Source organism: Haliotis rufescens, unplaced genomic scaffold (assembly GCF_023055435.1).
Source record: "Haliotis rufescens isolate VD_foot unplaced genomic scaffold, xgHalRufe1.0.p SCAF_1, whole genome shotgun sequence".
Taxonomy (NCBI): Eukaryota; Metazoa; Mollusca; class Gastropoda; order Lepetellida; family Haliotidae; genus Haliotis; species Haliotis rufescens.
Genome location: NW_025963779.1, coordinates 18,659,114 through 18,669,490, shown reverse-complemented (window position 1 = coordinate 18,669,490; position 10,377 = coordinate 18,659,114). Strand labels below are relative to the sequence as shown.

Here is a 10,377-nt window from a genome sequence, read left to right as displayed (position 1 = left end):
TGTGGGTTCGAATCCCGGACGCTATTCAACCCCCCAAAAGTACGAGAATCTGTACTTTGCTAAGAAAGTGTTATCACAAATATGACATGTGTTACATGCAACACGTCCACGTCCACACAGTTTAATATCAGTTTGTTGGCCACAGGAAAGAAGTGTTCTTCGTGGGTGTTTCCCACGGAGAATATGGAGAACGAGTGACAACAAAAATGTTTTAGAAGTAACGGATATTCATTTCGTTTCTTTTGACTCCAATTGAAGGTCCATGACATAAAACCGAAATATAATTCAATGTAATATATAGAGTATTGAAACGAGCTGTGTAGCAATCAAGAATGATGAATTGATTATGAATTGAACAGTTGTTGTATATAATTATGCTTCGTTAACCATCACCCATTCCTGCAACAGTTGGTAAAATGTAATTTGTGGCTGGGCAAATTTGTGTAAAAATAAATTGGTTCAATAAAGTCTAGGGTAAAAAATGAATTCGCAACCAAATGTCCCCACAAGTTTTAAATCAAACATATGTATAAGAATAAAACCTTTTTAAGGATTATTTGAGTGCAGATTAAGCCTCAATACAGTTAATTGTTTTGGATTATTATATCGCTGGTCAATTGAAAATCAAACATATAATAAAATCAACCTAGATGTATAGTTTCTTTTGCCCCTCAGTCAACTTTAAGCACATGCAAGGATGGTGTTTTTCATGGACACATTGGGTCATCATTGACTTTTAGTGATCCATTTATATAATTTCACTAAAATTTTGCCCTTAACTAAACGCCAAATGAAATCCGATTCGTCAGACAATCGAGAATGATTATTCTCTGGCACCAAGGTTTTATAGATACTTTGGACATATTGGTTAACTGTACTCAACACACACTAGCTCATTAATGTGGAATACATATTGAGCTTATAGAAATTATTTGACAATATTTGGTAACCTTTTATCTATATGTATGAGTTATCATACTGCCATTTTGAGCAAGTAAAAATAGAATAAGATGTCATCATAACGTGATTTGTGTGCACCGAGATTAATAGTATTATATTTAGGATATTTACAAGTTATTTCAACTTAAACATTAACACCTGGTTTGTTTGTTTGTTTGTTTGTTGTTTAACGCCGCACTCAGCAATATTCCAGCTATATGACGGCGGTCTGTAAATAATCGAGTCTGGACCAGACAATCCAGTGATTGACATCATGCGCATCGATCCACGCAATTGGGATCGATGACATGCATCAACCATGTCAGCGAGCCTGACCACCCGATCCCGTTAGTCGCCTTTTACGACAAGCATAGTCATCTTTTACGGCAAGCATTGGTTGCTGAAGACCTATTCTACCCCGGAATCTTCCCGGGTTCAACACCTGGTGTATGTATCAATTGGAATTACTGACGCATTGACATCTATTATTATAACTTCACAGATAAAAAAACCCGTACTATAATATTTACAAATGCATTTATTATGAAGAATAAAAATTCATATATACATACACGTTTATTATGATTTATGTATCACATAAGAATACTTAATGTTGACGAAAGAAAGTTTCTCGTTTATGTAATGCAACTCCACGCCACGTTACATGACGCCGAAGCGCGCGCGGCAATACTTCCTGCTACTGTTGATGGATTAGGGTACCTTCGTACTTCATCGTCAGCTCCCTAGGAAATATTCACAGTGAGTACCACACCACCTTTGTTAGAAGTCACACGTCATTGTCCAAACAGGAACAACTGATCGTGTGATGTGTTAATGGAACACTGCATCAACTGTCAGTCTGTCACTTGCTTGATAACGGTGTTAGAACCTACACCGAAACGTTGCTCTTAATTGTAATAAAGAAGTTGTTCATCCATAAATTCTTATCCTTACTTAGTACTCCAACTTCTAAATGTCCATCAAAGAAGTTGTCAGTCTGGTTGATCCATAGTCTGTCTTACAGACCCTGATACAAATATATATCAAATACAGCCCATGCAAGTCTATAATGTTTGGCAAGTCTAGATCACTGCAGAAAATGAAGAGAGTCACTGGGCTCCTTTTTATTATATTTTTATTAAGATTGTTTTTTTATGTACGATATGTTCATTTCAGAGACTAGATGTTAGTCTAGTTGATCCACTGGAGTCCCATTTAGTTTGACATGCCGTCTTTCTTGTGCCTTCTCCAGGTTTTTGCGGAAGCTTCTTTCCACGCCCCGATTCCATTCACAGCCGCGATATGTGATGCCAGATACAGCTGTAAGCGTAGGTTTATCTCTAAGATAACCTACTGTATCTTTATTGTCCGTGAAAATCGGAATAACAAAAGGTTCACGGTCTATATCAGATCCACGTGCCAAGGAATTAGTCAGTGCCACTTCGTGCTTCCATTTATCATAGCGGTTTTGCATAAATGGTTTCGTTATGTATAAAAAGAATAAAACACATTGTTTGAAACACGCATCGAATGATGCGATTTCCGTTCCTCCGTCGGCTTCTATGTCATCCAGCAGTGCCACCTTCGCGGATATATCGTGACGGAGAACTATATTGTTTAGACGTGTTTGTAGTGTCAAGACGTCGTCTACGTCATCCTTATCGTATATGAGCACAGCGTGGTAGAGAGTAGTGTATGGTTCACAGCTACCCATCTGCACAGGGTTGCTTGGGCATGACTGCTTATCTGAAAATAACAATTCAATGAAAGTATATGACATACCTAGAAGGAAATGCATTCAGAAACAACTTTCCTCTTGGCACCGTAGGTATGGATGCAGTATCACATAGAGTGCTTATCTGAACATACCAGTTTAGTTTTTCGAATTAATATTAATTATGAAGAACTATAAGGACGTATAACAATATGCGCTACTGTAAAAGGCACACTCCATTCGTCATGAAACAGCTTTCATCACTAGCTTCTCGACGCCACTTTCAGAAGATGTTCGTACTCATAAAATGGTTTACAGTTTAACGCATTCGTTCCTGTCATAAACGTGTTGATGGCGTTTCATTATGACATAGGCTTATCCAGTCGTTTTCGTACCGATCGTACCGATCAATATAAAATATCATTTCGACCATAAATATTAAAACTCCATAAAGGACCAGAGGTGTATGAGTCATATTCAATATTCCAACAAATGATTAATCAGCTAAAAAGTAAACGCCCATGAAATATGTGACATACATGTATGTTAATGATACATCATATGCTAGTGTGTGTGTGTGTGTGTGTGTGTGTGTGTGTGTGTGTGTGTGTGTGTGTGCCATGCTTATTGCAACCCCAAAGAATAAGTGTTTCAAAGCAAATGGAATGAAACTCTAATTTCAGTAGAATAATTTTAACAAATGTGAAACAGTCGACATCAAAAACAAATATGCTACTCTGCTAACCTCAGCATACTACGTACATAGTCTTGAGTGGAATAAAGTTCTGTTCTGTGATCACTTTGGAACCACACACGCTTGTGATGGTGCTGTAATTATTTTTCTTCTAAAATTCCATCTGTTAAAATCGTCACACAGAAGTAAATAATGGCATTCGTCACCTATGTCGTTGCGGTTACATAATGTAAAGAAACTTTCATCGATAGGTATTATGTTCCATCATCCCACTCCAGCGTCAACCACCCGATCCGTACTTTAAACAGACATGCTCCGAGTAGAGGGGGGCTATTTCAGTACCAGTGCCATTTTCCCAAGTGGTTCCGACTATGAGGTTCCGACTAGGAAGACCGCCTCCGTAGTCTAGTAGTAGAGCGTCCGCCCGGAGAGCAGAAGGGCTGGGGTTTGATCCCCGGCCGCGTCATACCAAAAGACGTTAAAAAATGGTACTTGTTGTTACCCTGTCTGGAGCTAAAACAAGGACTGGAGTCAGTATACTGTGTATACTGTGCCGCTAGGTTGGGGTATTCATAGTATCTCAGTATCACACACACAAACACACACACACACACACACACACACACACACACACACACACACACACACACACACACACACACACACACACACACAGACAGAGGACAGGCTCTGACAATGTTATATATTTCCTTTATAACATTGCTTGCATATATTCTTCCACACACCATCCTCGTCCTGTATCGATTTTACTCAAGACATTTACGATGCAGGTTCGAGGGAAAGAGAAACCATTTCCAATGTAAAAACAAAAATAGTAAGAAAAGATTATTACACATATAACATTCATAATTGAAATGTGACATGCTGAATGTATATATGGCATACAAGTGACAGCCTTGAAGTATAGCGACTTTGAAGACTGTGCATACTCAAGTGTTTCCGCTCTTGTTACGGACGCTTCTGTCACTGACCATCGAGGATATCCTGCTTTCATTTCCGATGAGTTCACTGTGTGAACGCCATTTCTGGTTTACCACTTGTGATATCGCGTACAATCTCCCGTTGTTCACGATGCAAGTTTTAACATATGGGCTTGGGAGAGTGAGTCTGGGTTTACGCCGCTTTAATCAATATTCCAGCAATATCACGGCGGGGGACGCCAGAAATGGGCTTCACACATTGTCCCATGAAGGGAATCGAACCCAGTCGTTCGGCATTACGAGCGAACGCTATAACCACGAGGCGACCTATTGCCCTCATATGGACTTGGAAGAGATTGAAGAGTTGGAATACTATGTGTGGAAATATTCTTATTGTTACTATAAGTACAATCTGTGTACCATATTCCATAAGTAATATACCTTATATCCATAGACACAATTAACAACATTGTGCAATAACTTGTCTAAGGGTGTATATGAACGTTAGCACGATTATGAAGACACGTGTGCATAAACTAACTGTTGTATGATTATATATGGTATGTGTATTCATATTTTGTGATCATATATCATCTTTGGCATTTGATATCCAGGAATATTCTGACATCATCACTTTCTGCAACTGCAACCTGTATACCAAGGCGTAGTTAACTTTTTTTGACAGGGGGTGGGCGCAAATATTTGTCCAAGTATCACTTGCCCCCCCCCCCCCCCCCCCCCCCCCCGGCTGCCGTAGTGTTGTTGCATCAACTGTATGTTAACAATCCTGGTACATAATCTATTTTATCTGATTCAGTATGTGATAGTTTTGCAAGCAGCGCCCTTCATATACCCACGACAATACACACTGTAGACATCCCATGAACAAGTGAGTTTATCTAAATGGTAACTACCAGATGACTGGCTACAGAGGCACATGAGCTTGATTAAAGGGAAGAAAAAGATATAGATAACTTATCATGCCTGCTAATCGATTTTGTACAAGAAGGGAGAAATTAATGAACTTGCCGTGTGCTGGCCCGGTAGCGGTACCAAGTATGTCGCCCAGTACATTGTGCATATGGCGTAATATGCCTCGAAATATATTCATATTTTCCTAGCAGTTATTTGAGTGCATATTGCAATAGACAACTGAATTGCACGCTATATGCTTTCTTGTACCTGAATACGACAAAACTTCTACGGTGAAATACCACCCCCCCTAAACAGGAAGTTTTGTTATTACGCCATATTTACTGTATTACAGTCACTTAAACAGCGACACCTATCGACCATAGGTTATTGAAGGGGAGATAAGAACGCTACCAGTGTGTGTGAGAGAGCTTGTTCACTGTTCAGTGCGGATCGTATCTTCATGCTGCTTTGGGAGTTGTTTTGGGGTACAGGGGACTTGCGACCATACATCAGTTTCATACTGTTACTAGTATTTAACATAAGAAAGTGTCCATAACACAGGAATGAAAATAGGAAAATAGCAGCGAGGTGGTTTAAAGTGATATGGTACAGTAACAACACAATCTTCACGTGGCCAGGATTCCGTAAACCGCTCTCGGTGAATAACTTATTGATCCGAGGCTGAGATAAGGTTGGTTGGTTGGTTTGTTGTTTAACGCCGCACTCAGCAATATTCCAGCTATATGACGGCGGTATGTAAATAATCGAGTCTGGACCAGACAATCCAGTGATTAATATCATGAACATCGATCCACGCAATTGGGATCGATGCCATGTATCAACCAAGTCAGCGAGCCTGACCACCCGACCCCGTTAGTCGCCTTTTACGACAAGCATAGTCGTCTTTTACGGCAAGTATGGGTTGCTTAAGACCTATTCTACCCGGGTAGAATCTTCACGGGTCCTGATATAAGGAGAGGCGTTGTTCCCCGGTGTGTTTCCTCCTGTGTATGTCCAGACCAGACACAGCGCCCTTTGGGTAGTCATTTACTGCTAGACGTCTTGAAACATAAATTAACAGAAAAACAAAGCTATGCTTGAATGACTTGAATAACATTATTAAGGGCTGCCAATGTTGCAGTGGATGACGTCATATGATTCCGGAACGACTGAACCCTCCTGTGTAGCAGAATGTGGAGAAAAATACAAATATCTTTGTTCTGATAAACAGAGAATCTCACCCAAATGTCTTTTGATATGAAATATATCAACACGAGTCTAAAAAATGCACAAAACTCTGAGGCCATTCTTTCAACAGTTTCTGTAATAATTGTGTGTGGTATCCTATTTTCCGCGATTCTGACAAAATTGTGAAAGATATTCCACAATAACTGCAGAAAAAACTTGCGATCCGGAACTTCTTTCTCAAAAAGGGATCCCTCCTGACCTCGAGTCATCAAACTTAGTAGCATTTATCAATTATGCTGAGTGAACTACGAAAGAAATGTTTGGGCCGAGATATTGAGATTGGTATCCTTCGAACGGCATTCTATTCGGCCGAACCTCCATCAGCTCGATCGTTCGTTGGTGTAAATCTGGATACACACAAGACCACAGTATTGTACATTTGAAGGAATAGAAATATTTCAGTTTGCCTTCAACTTCAGTTACCTTCGACTCAGTCATTAGTGTATTGGTTTGTAACACCTATGTTAGTGCCTGAAACACATCAACATTGTATTGCGTTAAAACACGCGGGATGGTGTCTCAAGTGCGTTCTTGTTGTATTGAGTTATACCACGTTGGGCGGTGTCTCAAATGCGTCATTATTGGATTGGGTTACAACACGTGGAGCAGTGTCTCAAATGCATCATTATTGTATTGGGTTATAACACCTTGGGCCGGGTCTCAAATTCGTCATTGTTGTATTGGGTTATAACACGTGGAGCGGTGTCTCAAATGTGTCATTATTGTATTGGGTTATAACACGCAGGGTGGTGTCTCAAATGCGTCATTATTGTATCGGGTTATACCACATGGGGTGGTGTCTCAAATGCGTCATTATTGTATTGGGTTATAACGCGTGGGATGGTGTCTCAAATGCGTCATTACTGTATTGGGTTATACCACGTGGGATGGTGTCTCAAATGTGTCATTATTGTATCGGGTTATACCACATGGGGTGGTGTCTCAAATGCGTCATTATTGTATTGGGTTACAACGCGTGGGATGGTGTCTGAAATGTGTCATTATTGTATTGGGTTATACCACGTGGGATGGTGTCTCAAATGCGTCATTATTGTATTGGGTTATACCACATGGGGTGGTGTCTCAAATGCGTCATTATTGTATCGGGTTATACCACATGGGGTGGTGTCTCAAATGCGTCATTATTGTATTGGGTTATACCACGTGGGATGGTGTCTCAAATGCGTCATTATTGTATTGGGTTATACCACGTGGGATGGTGTCTCAAATGCGTCATTATTGTATCGGGTTATACCACATGGGGTGGTGTCTCAAATGCGTCATTACTGTATTGGGTTATACCACGTGGGATGGTGTCTCAAATGCGTCATTATTGTATTGGGTTATACCACATGGGGTGGTGTCTCAAATGCGTCATTATTGTATTGGGTTATACCACATGGGGTGGTGTCTCAAATGCGTCATTATTGTATTGGGTTATACCACGTGAGATGGTGTCTCAAATGCGTCATTATTGTATTGGGTTATACCACGTGGGATGGTGTCTCAAATGCGTCATTATTGTATCGGGTTATACCACATGGGGTGGTGTCTCAAATGCGTCATTATTGTATTGGGTTATACCACGTGGGATGGTGTCTCAAATGCGTCATTATTGTATTGGGTTATACCACATGGGGTGGTGTCTCAAATGCGTCATTATTGTATCGGGTTATACCACATTGGGTGGTGTCTCAAATGCGTCATTACTGTATTGGGTTATACCACGTGGGATGGTGTCTCAAATGCGTCATTATTGTATTGGGTTATAACACGCAGGGTGGTGTCTCAAATGCGTCATTATTGTATTGGGTTATACCACATGGGGTGGTGTCTCAAATGCGTCATTACTGTATTGGGTTATACCACGTGGGATGGTGTCTCAAATGCGTCATTATTGTATTGGGTTATACCACATGGGGTGGTGTCTCAAATGCGTCATTATTGTATCGGGTTATACCACATGGGGTGGTGTCTCAAATGCGTCATTACTGTATTGGGTTATACCACGTGGGATGGTGTCTCAAATGCGTCATTATTGTATTGTGTTATGGGGATGTTATCAATAATGGGCGAGTACTGTATTTGATGTCTCAAATTGTTTCTTCACTGTAGCCTTTCATTCTTTCTGGCTTTATCCACCAACTATAAAAAAAACACCATACACCCTGTTCAATACTGAGAATCGGGGACCTATTTCATGCCGAAATTAAATATCTGTGAAGTGTACACAGAGAAAGAAAATGATCATCTTCCCGAGGCAAGAGAGTTATCTGACTTAAAAATTCCAGTTTCCACCCTTGTCGGACTAGGCTGGAATTCTTAGGCTCGATCGTAGCGCCACCAGTGGCTATTACGAGTTATGCCTCTCCTATGGACCGATCAGATTCCACCTCTCGTATCACTCGCATTTGTTTTAAACAAAATGGCGGCGCCCCGTCAAGACGATCTGATCAAGATCTATATTGTGATAAAACGGATCTTACATCGCGAAGTGAATCAAATCACGTGAGCACCTTAATTAAAACATGAAAAGATATGGAAAATATTTGTGACACCAAGTTGGCGGTGCACATGTTTTGCTGGTATTATGGAGTTAGATTTTGGCTGGACTAACGAGTCTATGCATGGTCCAATCAAAATCGCGCAACGAAACCGAAATTCGGTTCGTAAACTGTCATGTAGATGTCGGTCGATTGCAGGATTTGCAAAACATGTGCACCGCCAACTTGGTGTCACAAATATTTTCCATATCTTTTCATGTTTTAATTAAGGTGCTCACGTGATTTGATGCACTTCGCGATGTAAGATCCGTTTTATCACAATATAGATCTTGATCAGATCGTCTTGACGGGGCGCCGCCATTTTGTTTAAAACATGCGAGTGATACGAGAGGTGGAATCTGATCGGTCCATAGGAGAGGCATAACTCGTAATAGCCACTGGTGGCGCTACGATCGAGCCTAAGAATTCCAGCCTAGTTCGGCAAGGGTGGAAACTGGACTTTTAAAGTCAGTTAACTCTCTTGCTTCGGGAAGATGGACAAAGATATAGTCTGGCACCCATAACGGTTAAGAACTGTGGGTTATTCTCATATTGCCACCACGCCAATTCGACTACGCTTCAGTATGCCTACGGGTTCAATGTGTGCTCTTTGAATTAATATGATGTTAGAAACGTCTTATTTCTCAAAAAGAGAGTGTGATTATTCCACTACACAAATGTGGTTTATGTACAGATGCAAACAAATATTGAGGAATTACCCTTCTGAGTGTTTTACCAAAATATTTGTTGCTATTATCAATGACGTCACGGCAACACGGTAGTGTTGTGAAGTGTGATCTTTTCACTTTTTAACCTTCACTGTAAATAACAAAATGAAGTCTGAAAAGAAAACACCAACCCATGAACCCCGTTCGAAGAAGAAGAAACCATCTAACACACCCGAAAACCATCCTGGCGGGAGTATTCCTGATACCCCGATCGCAACGTCACATCGACACATCGGAGCCGCGGTGAGAGAAGCCATGATGTCACTATATGTAGCCAAGCAGGCGCCTCCCCATCGCTAGGACCACCATCTAACCCTGTCAGAATCCTAAACAATGCTACAGAAAACAAGTGACCCCAATATGAACACAGTTATCCATTTACTTCAAAACATGGAGCATGAACTAAAATTGAACTTACAAAACTTGACACGATAGAGAAAACCATTCTTGACATCCATGTTAAAGTCTGGACTTGAGTCTAATATTGCAGAGTTAGATACTCTTAAGGAGATGGTTTTGGTAACTGAATCTGGTATGGAGTTTGTCAGTGGTAAGTTTGGTAAGTAGCTTGTTGACAAGAAATATCTTCAGAAGGATGTACAGACGCTTCAGACACCAGTAGGTGGACACCAAAAGGCTACAGATGAAAGAGTAT

At 40.6% G+C, this 10,377-nt stretch overlaps 1 long non-coding RNA gene across 1 annotated transcript; it reads right to left on the bottom strand.

Annotated features, from left to right (window-relative positions):
* Positions 1-1,459: 1,459 nt before the first annotated feature.
* LOC124150208 lies at positions 1,460-5,563 on the bottom strand. The gene is made up of 2 exons (XR_006863219.2): positions 5,471-5,563; positions 1,460-2,685 (listed from the first exon to the last, which is right to left on the bottom strand). It is a non-coding gene; the product is annotated as an uncharacterized LOC124150208 (long non-coding RNA).
* Between the last annotated feature and the right edge of the window lie 4,814 nt (positions 5,564-10,377).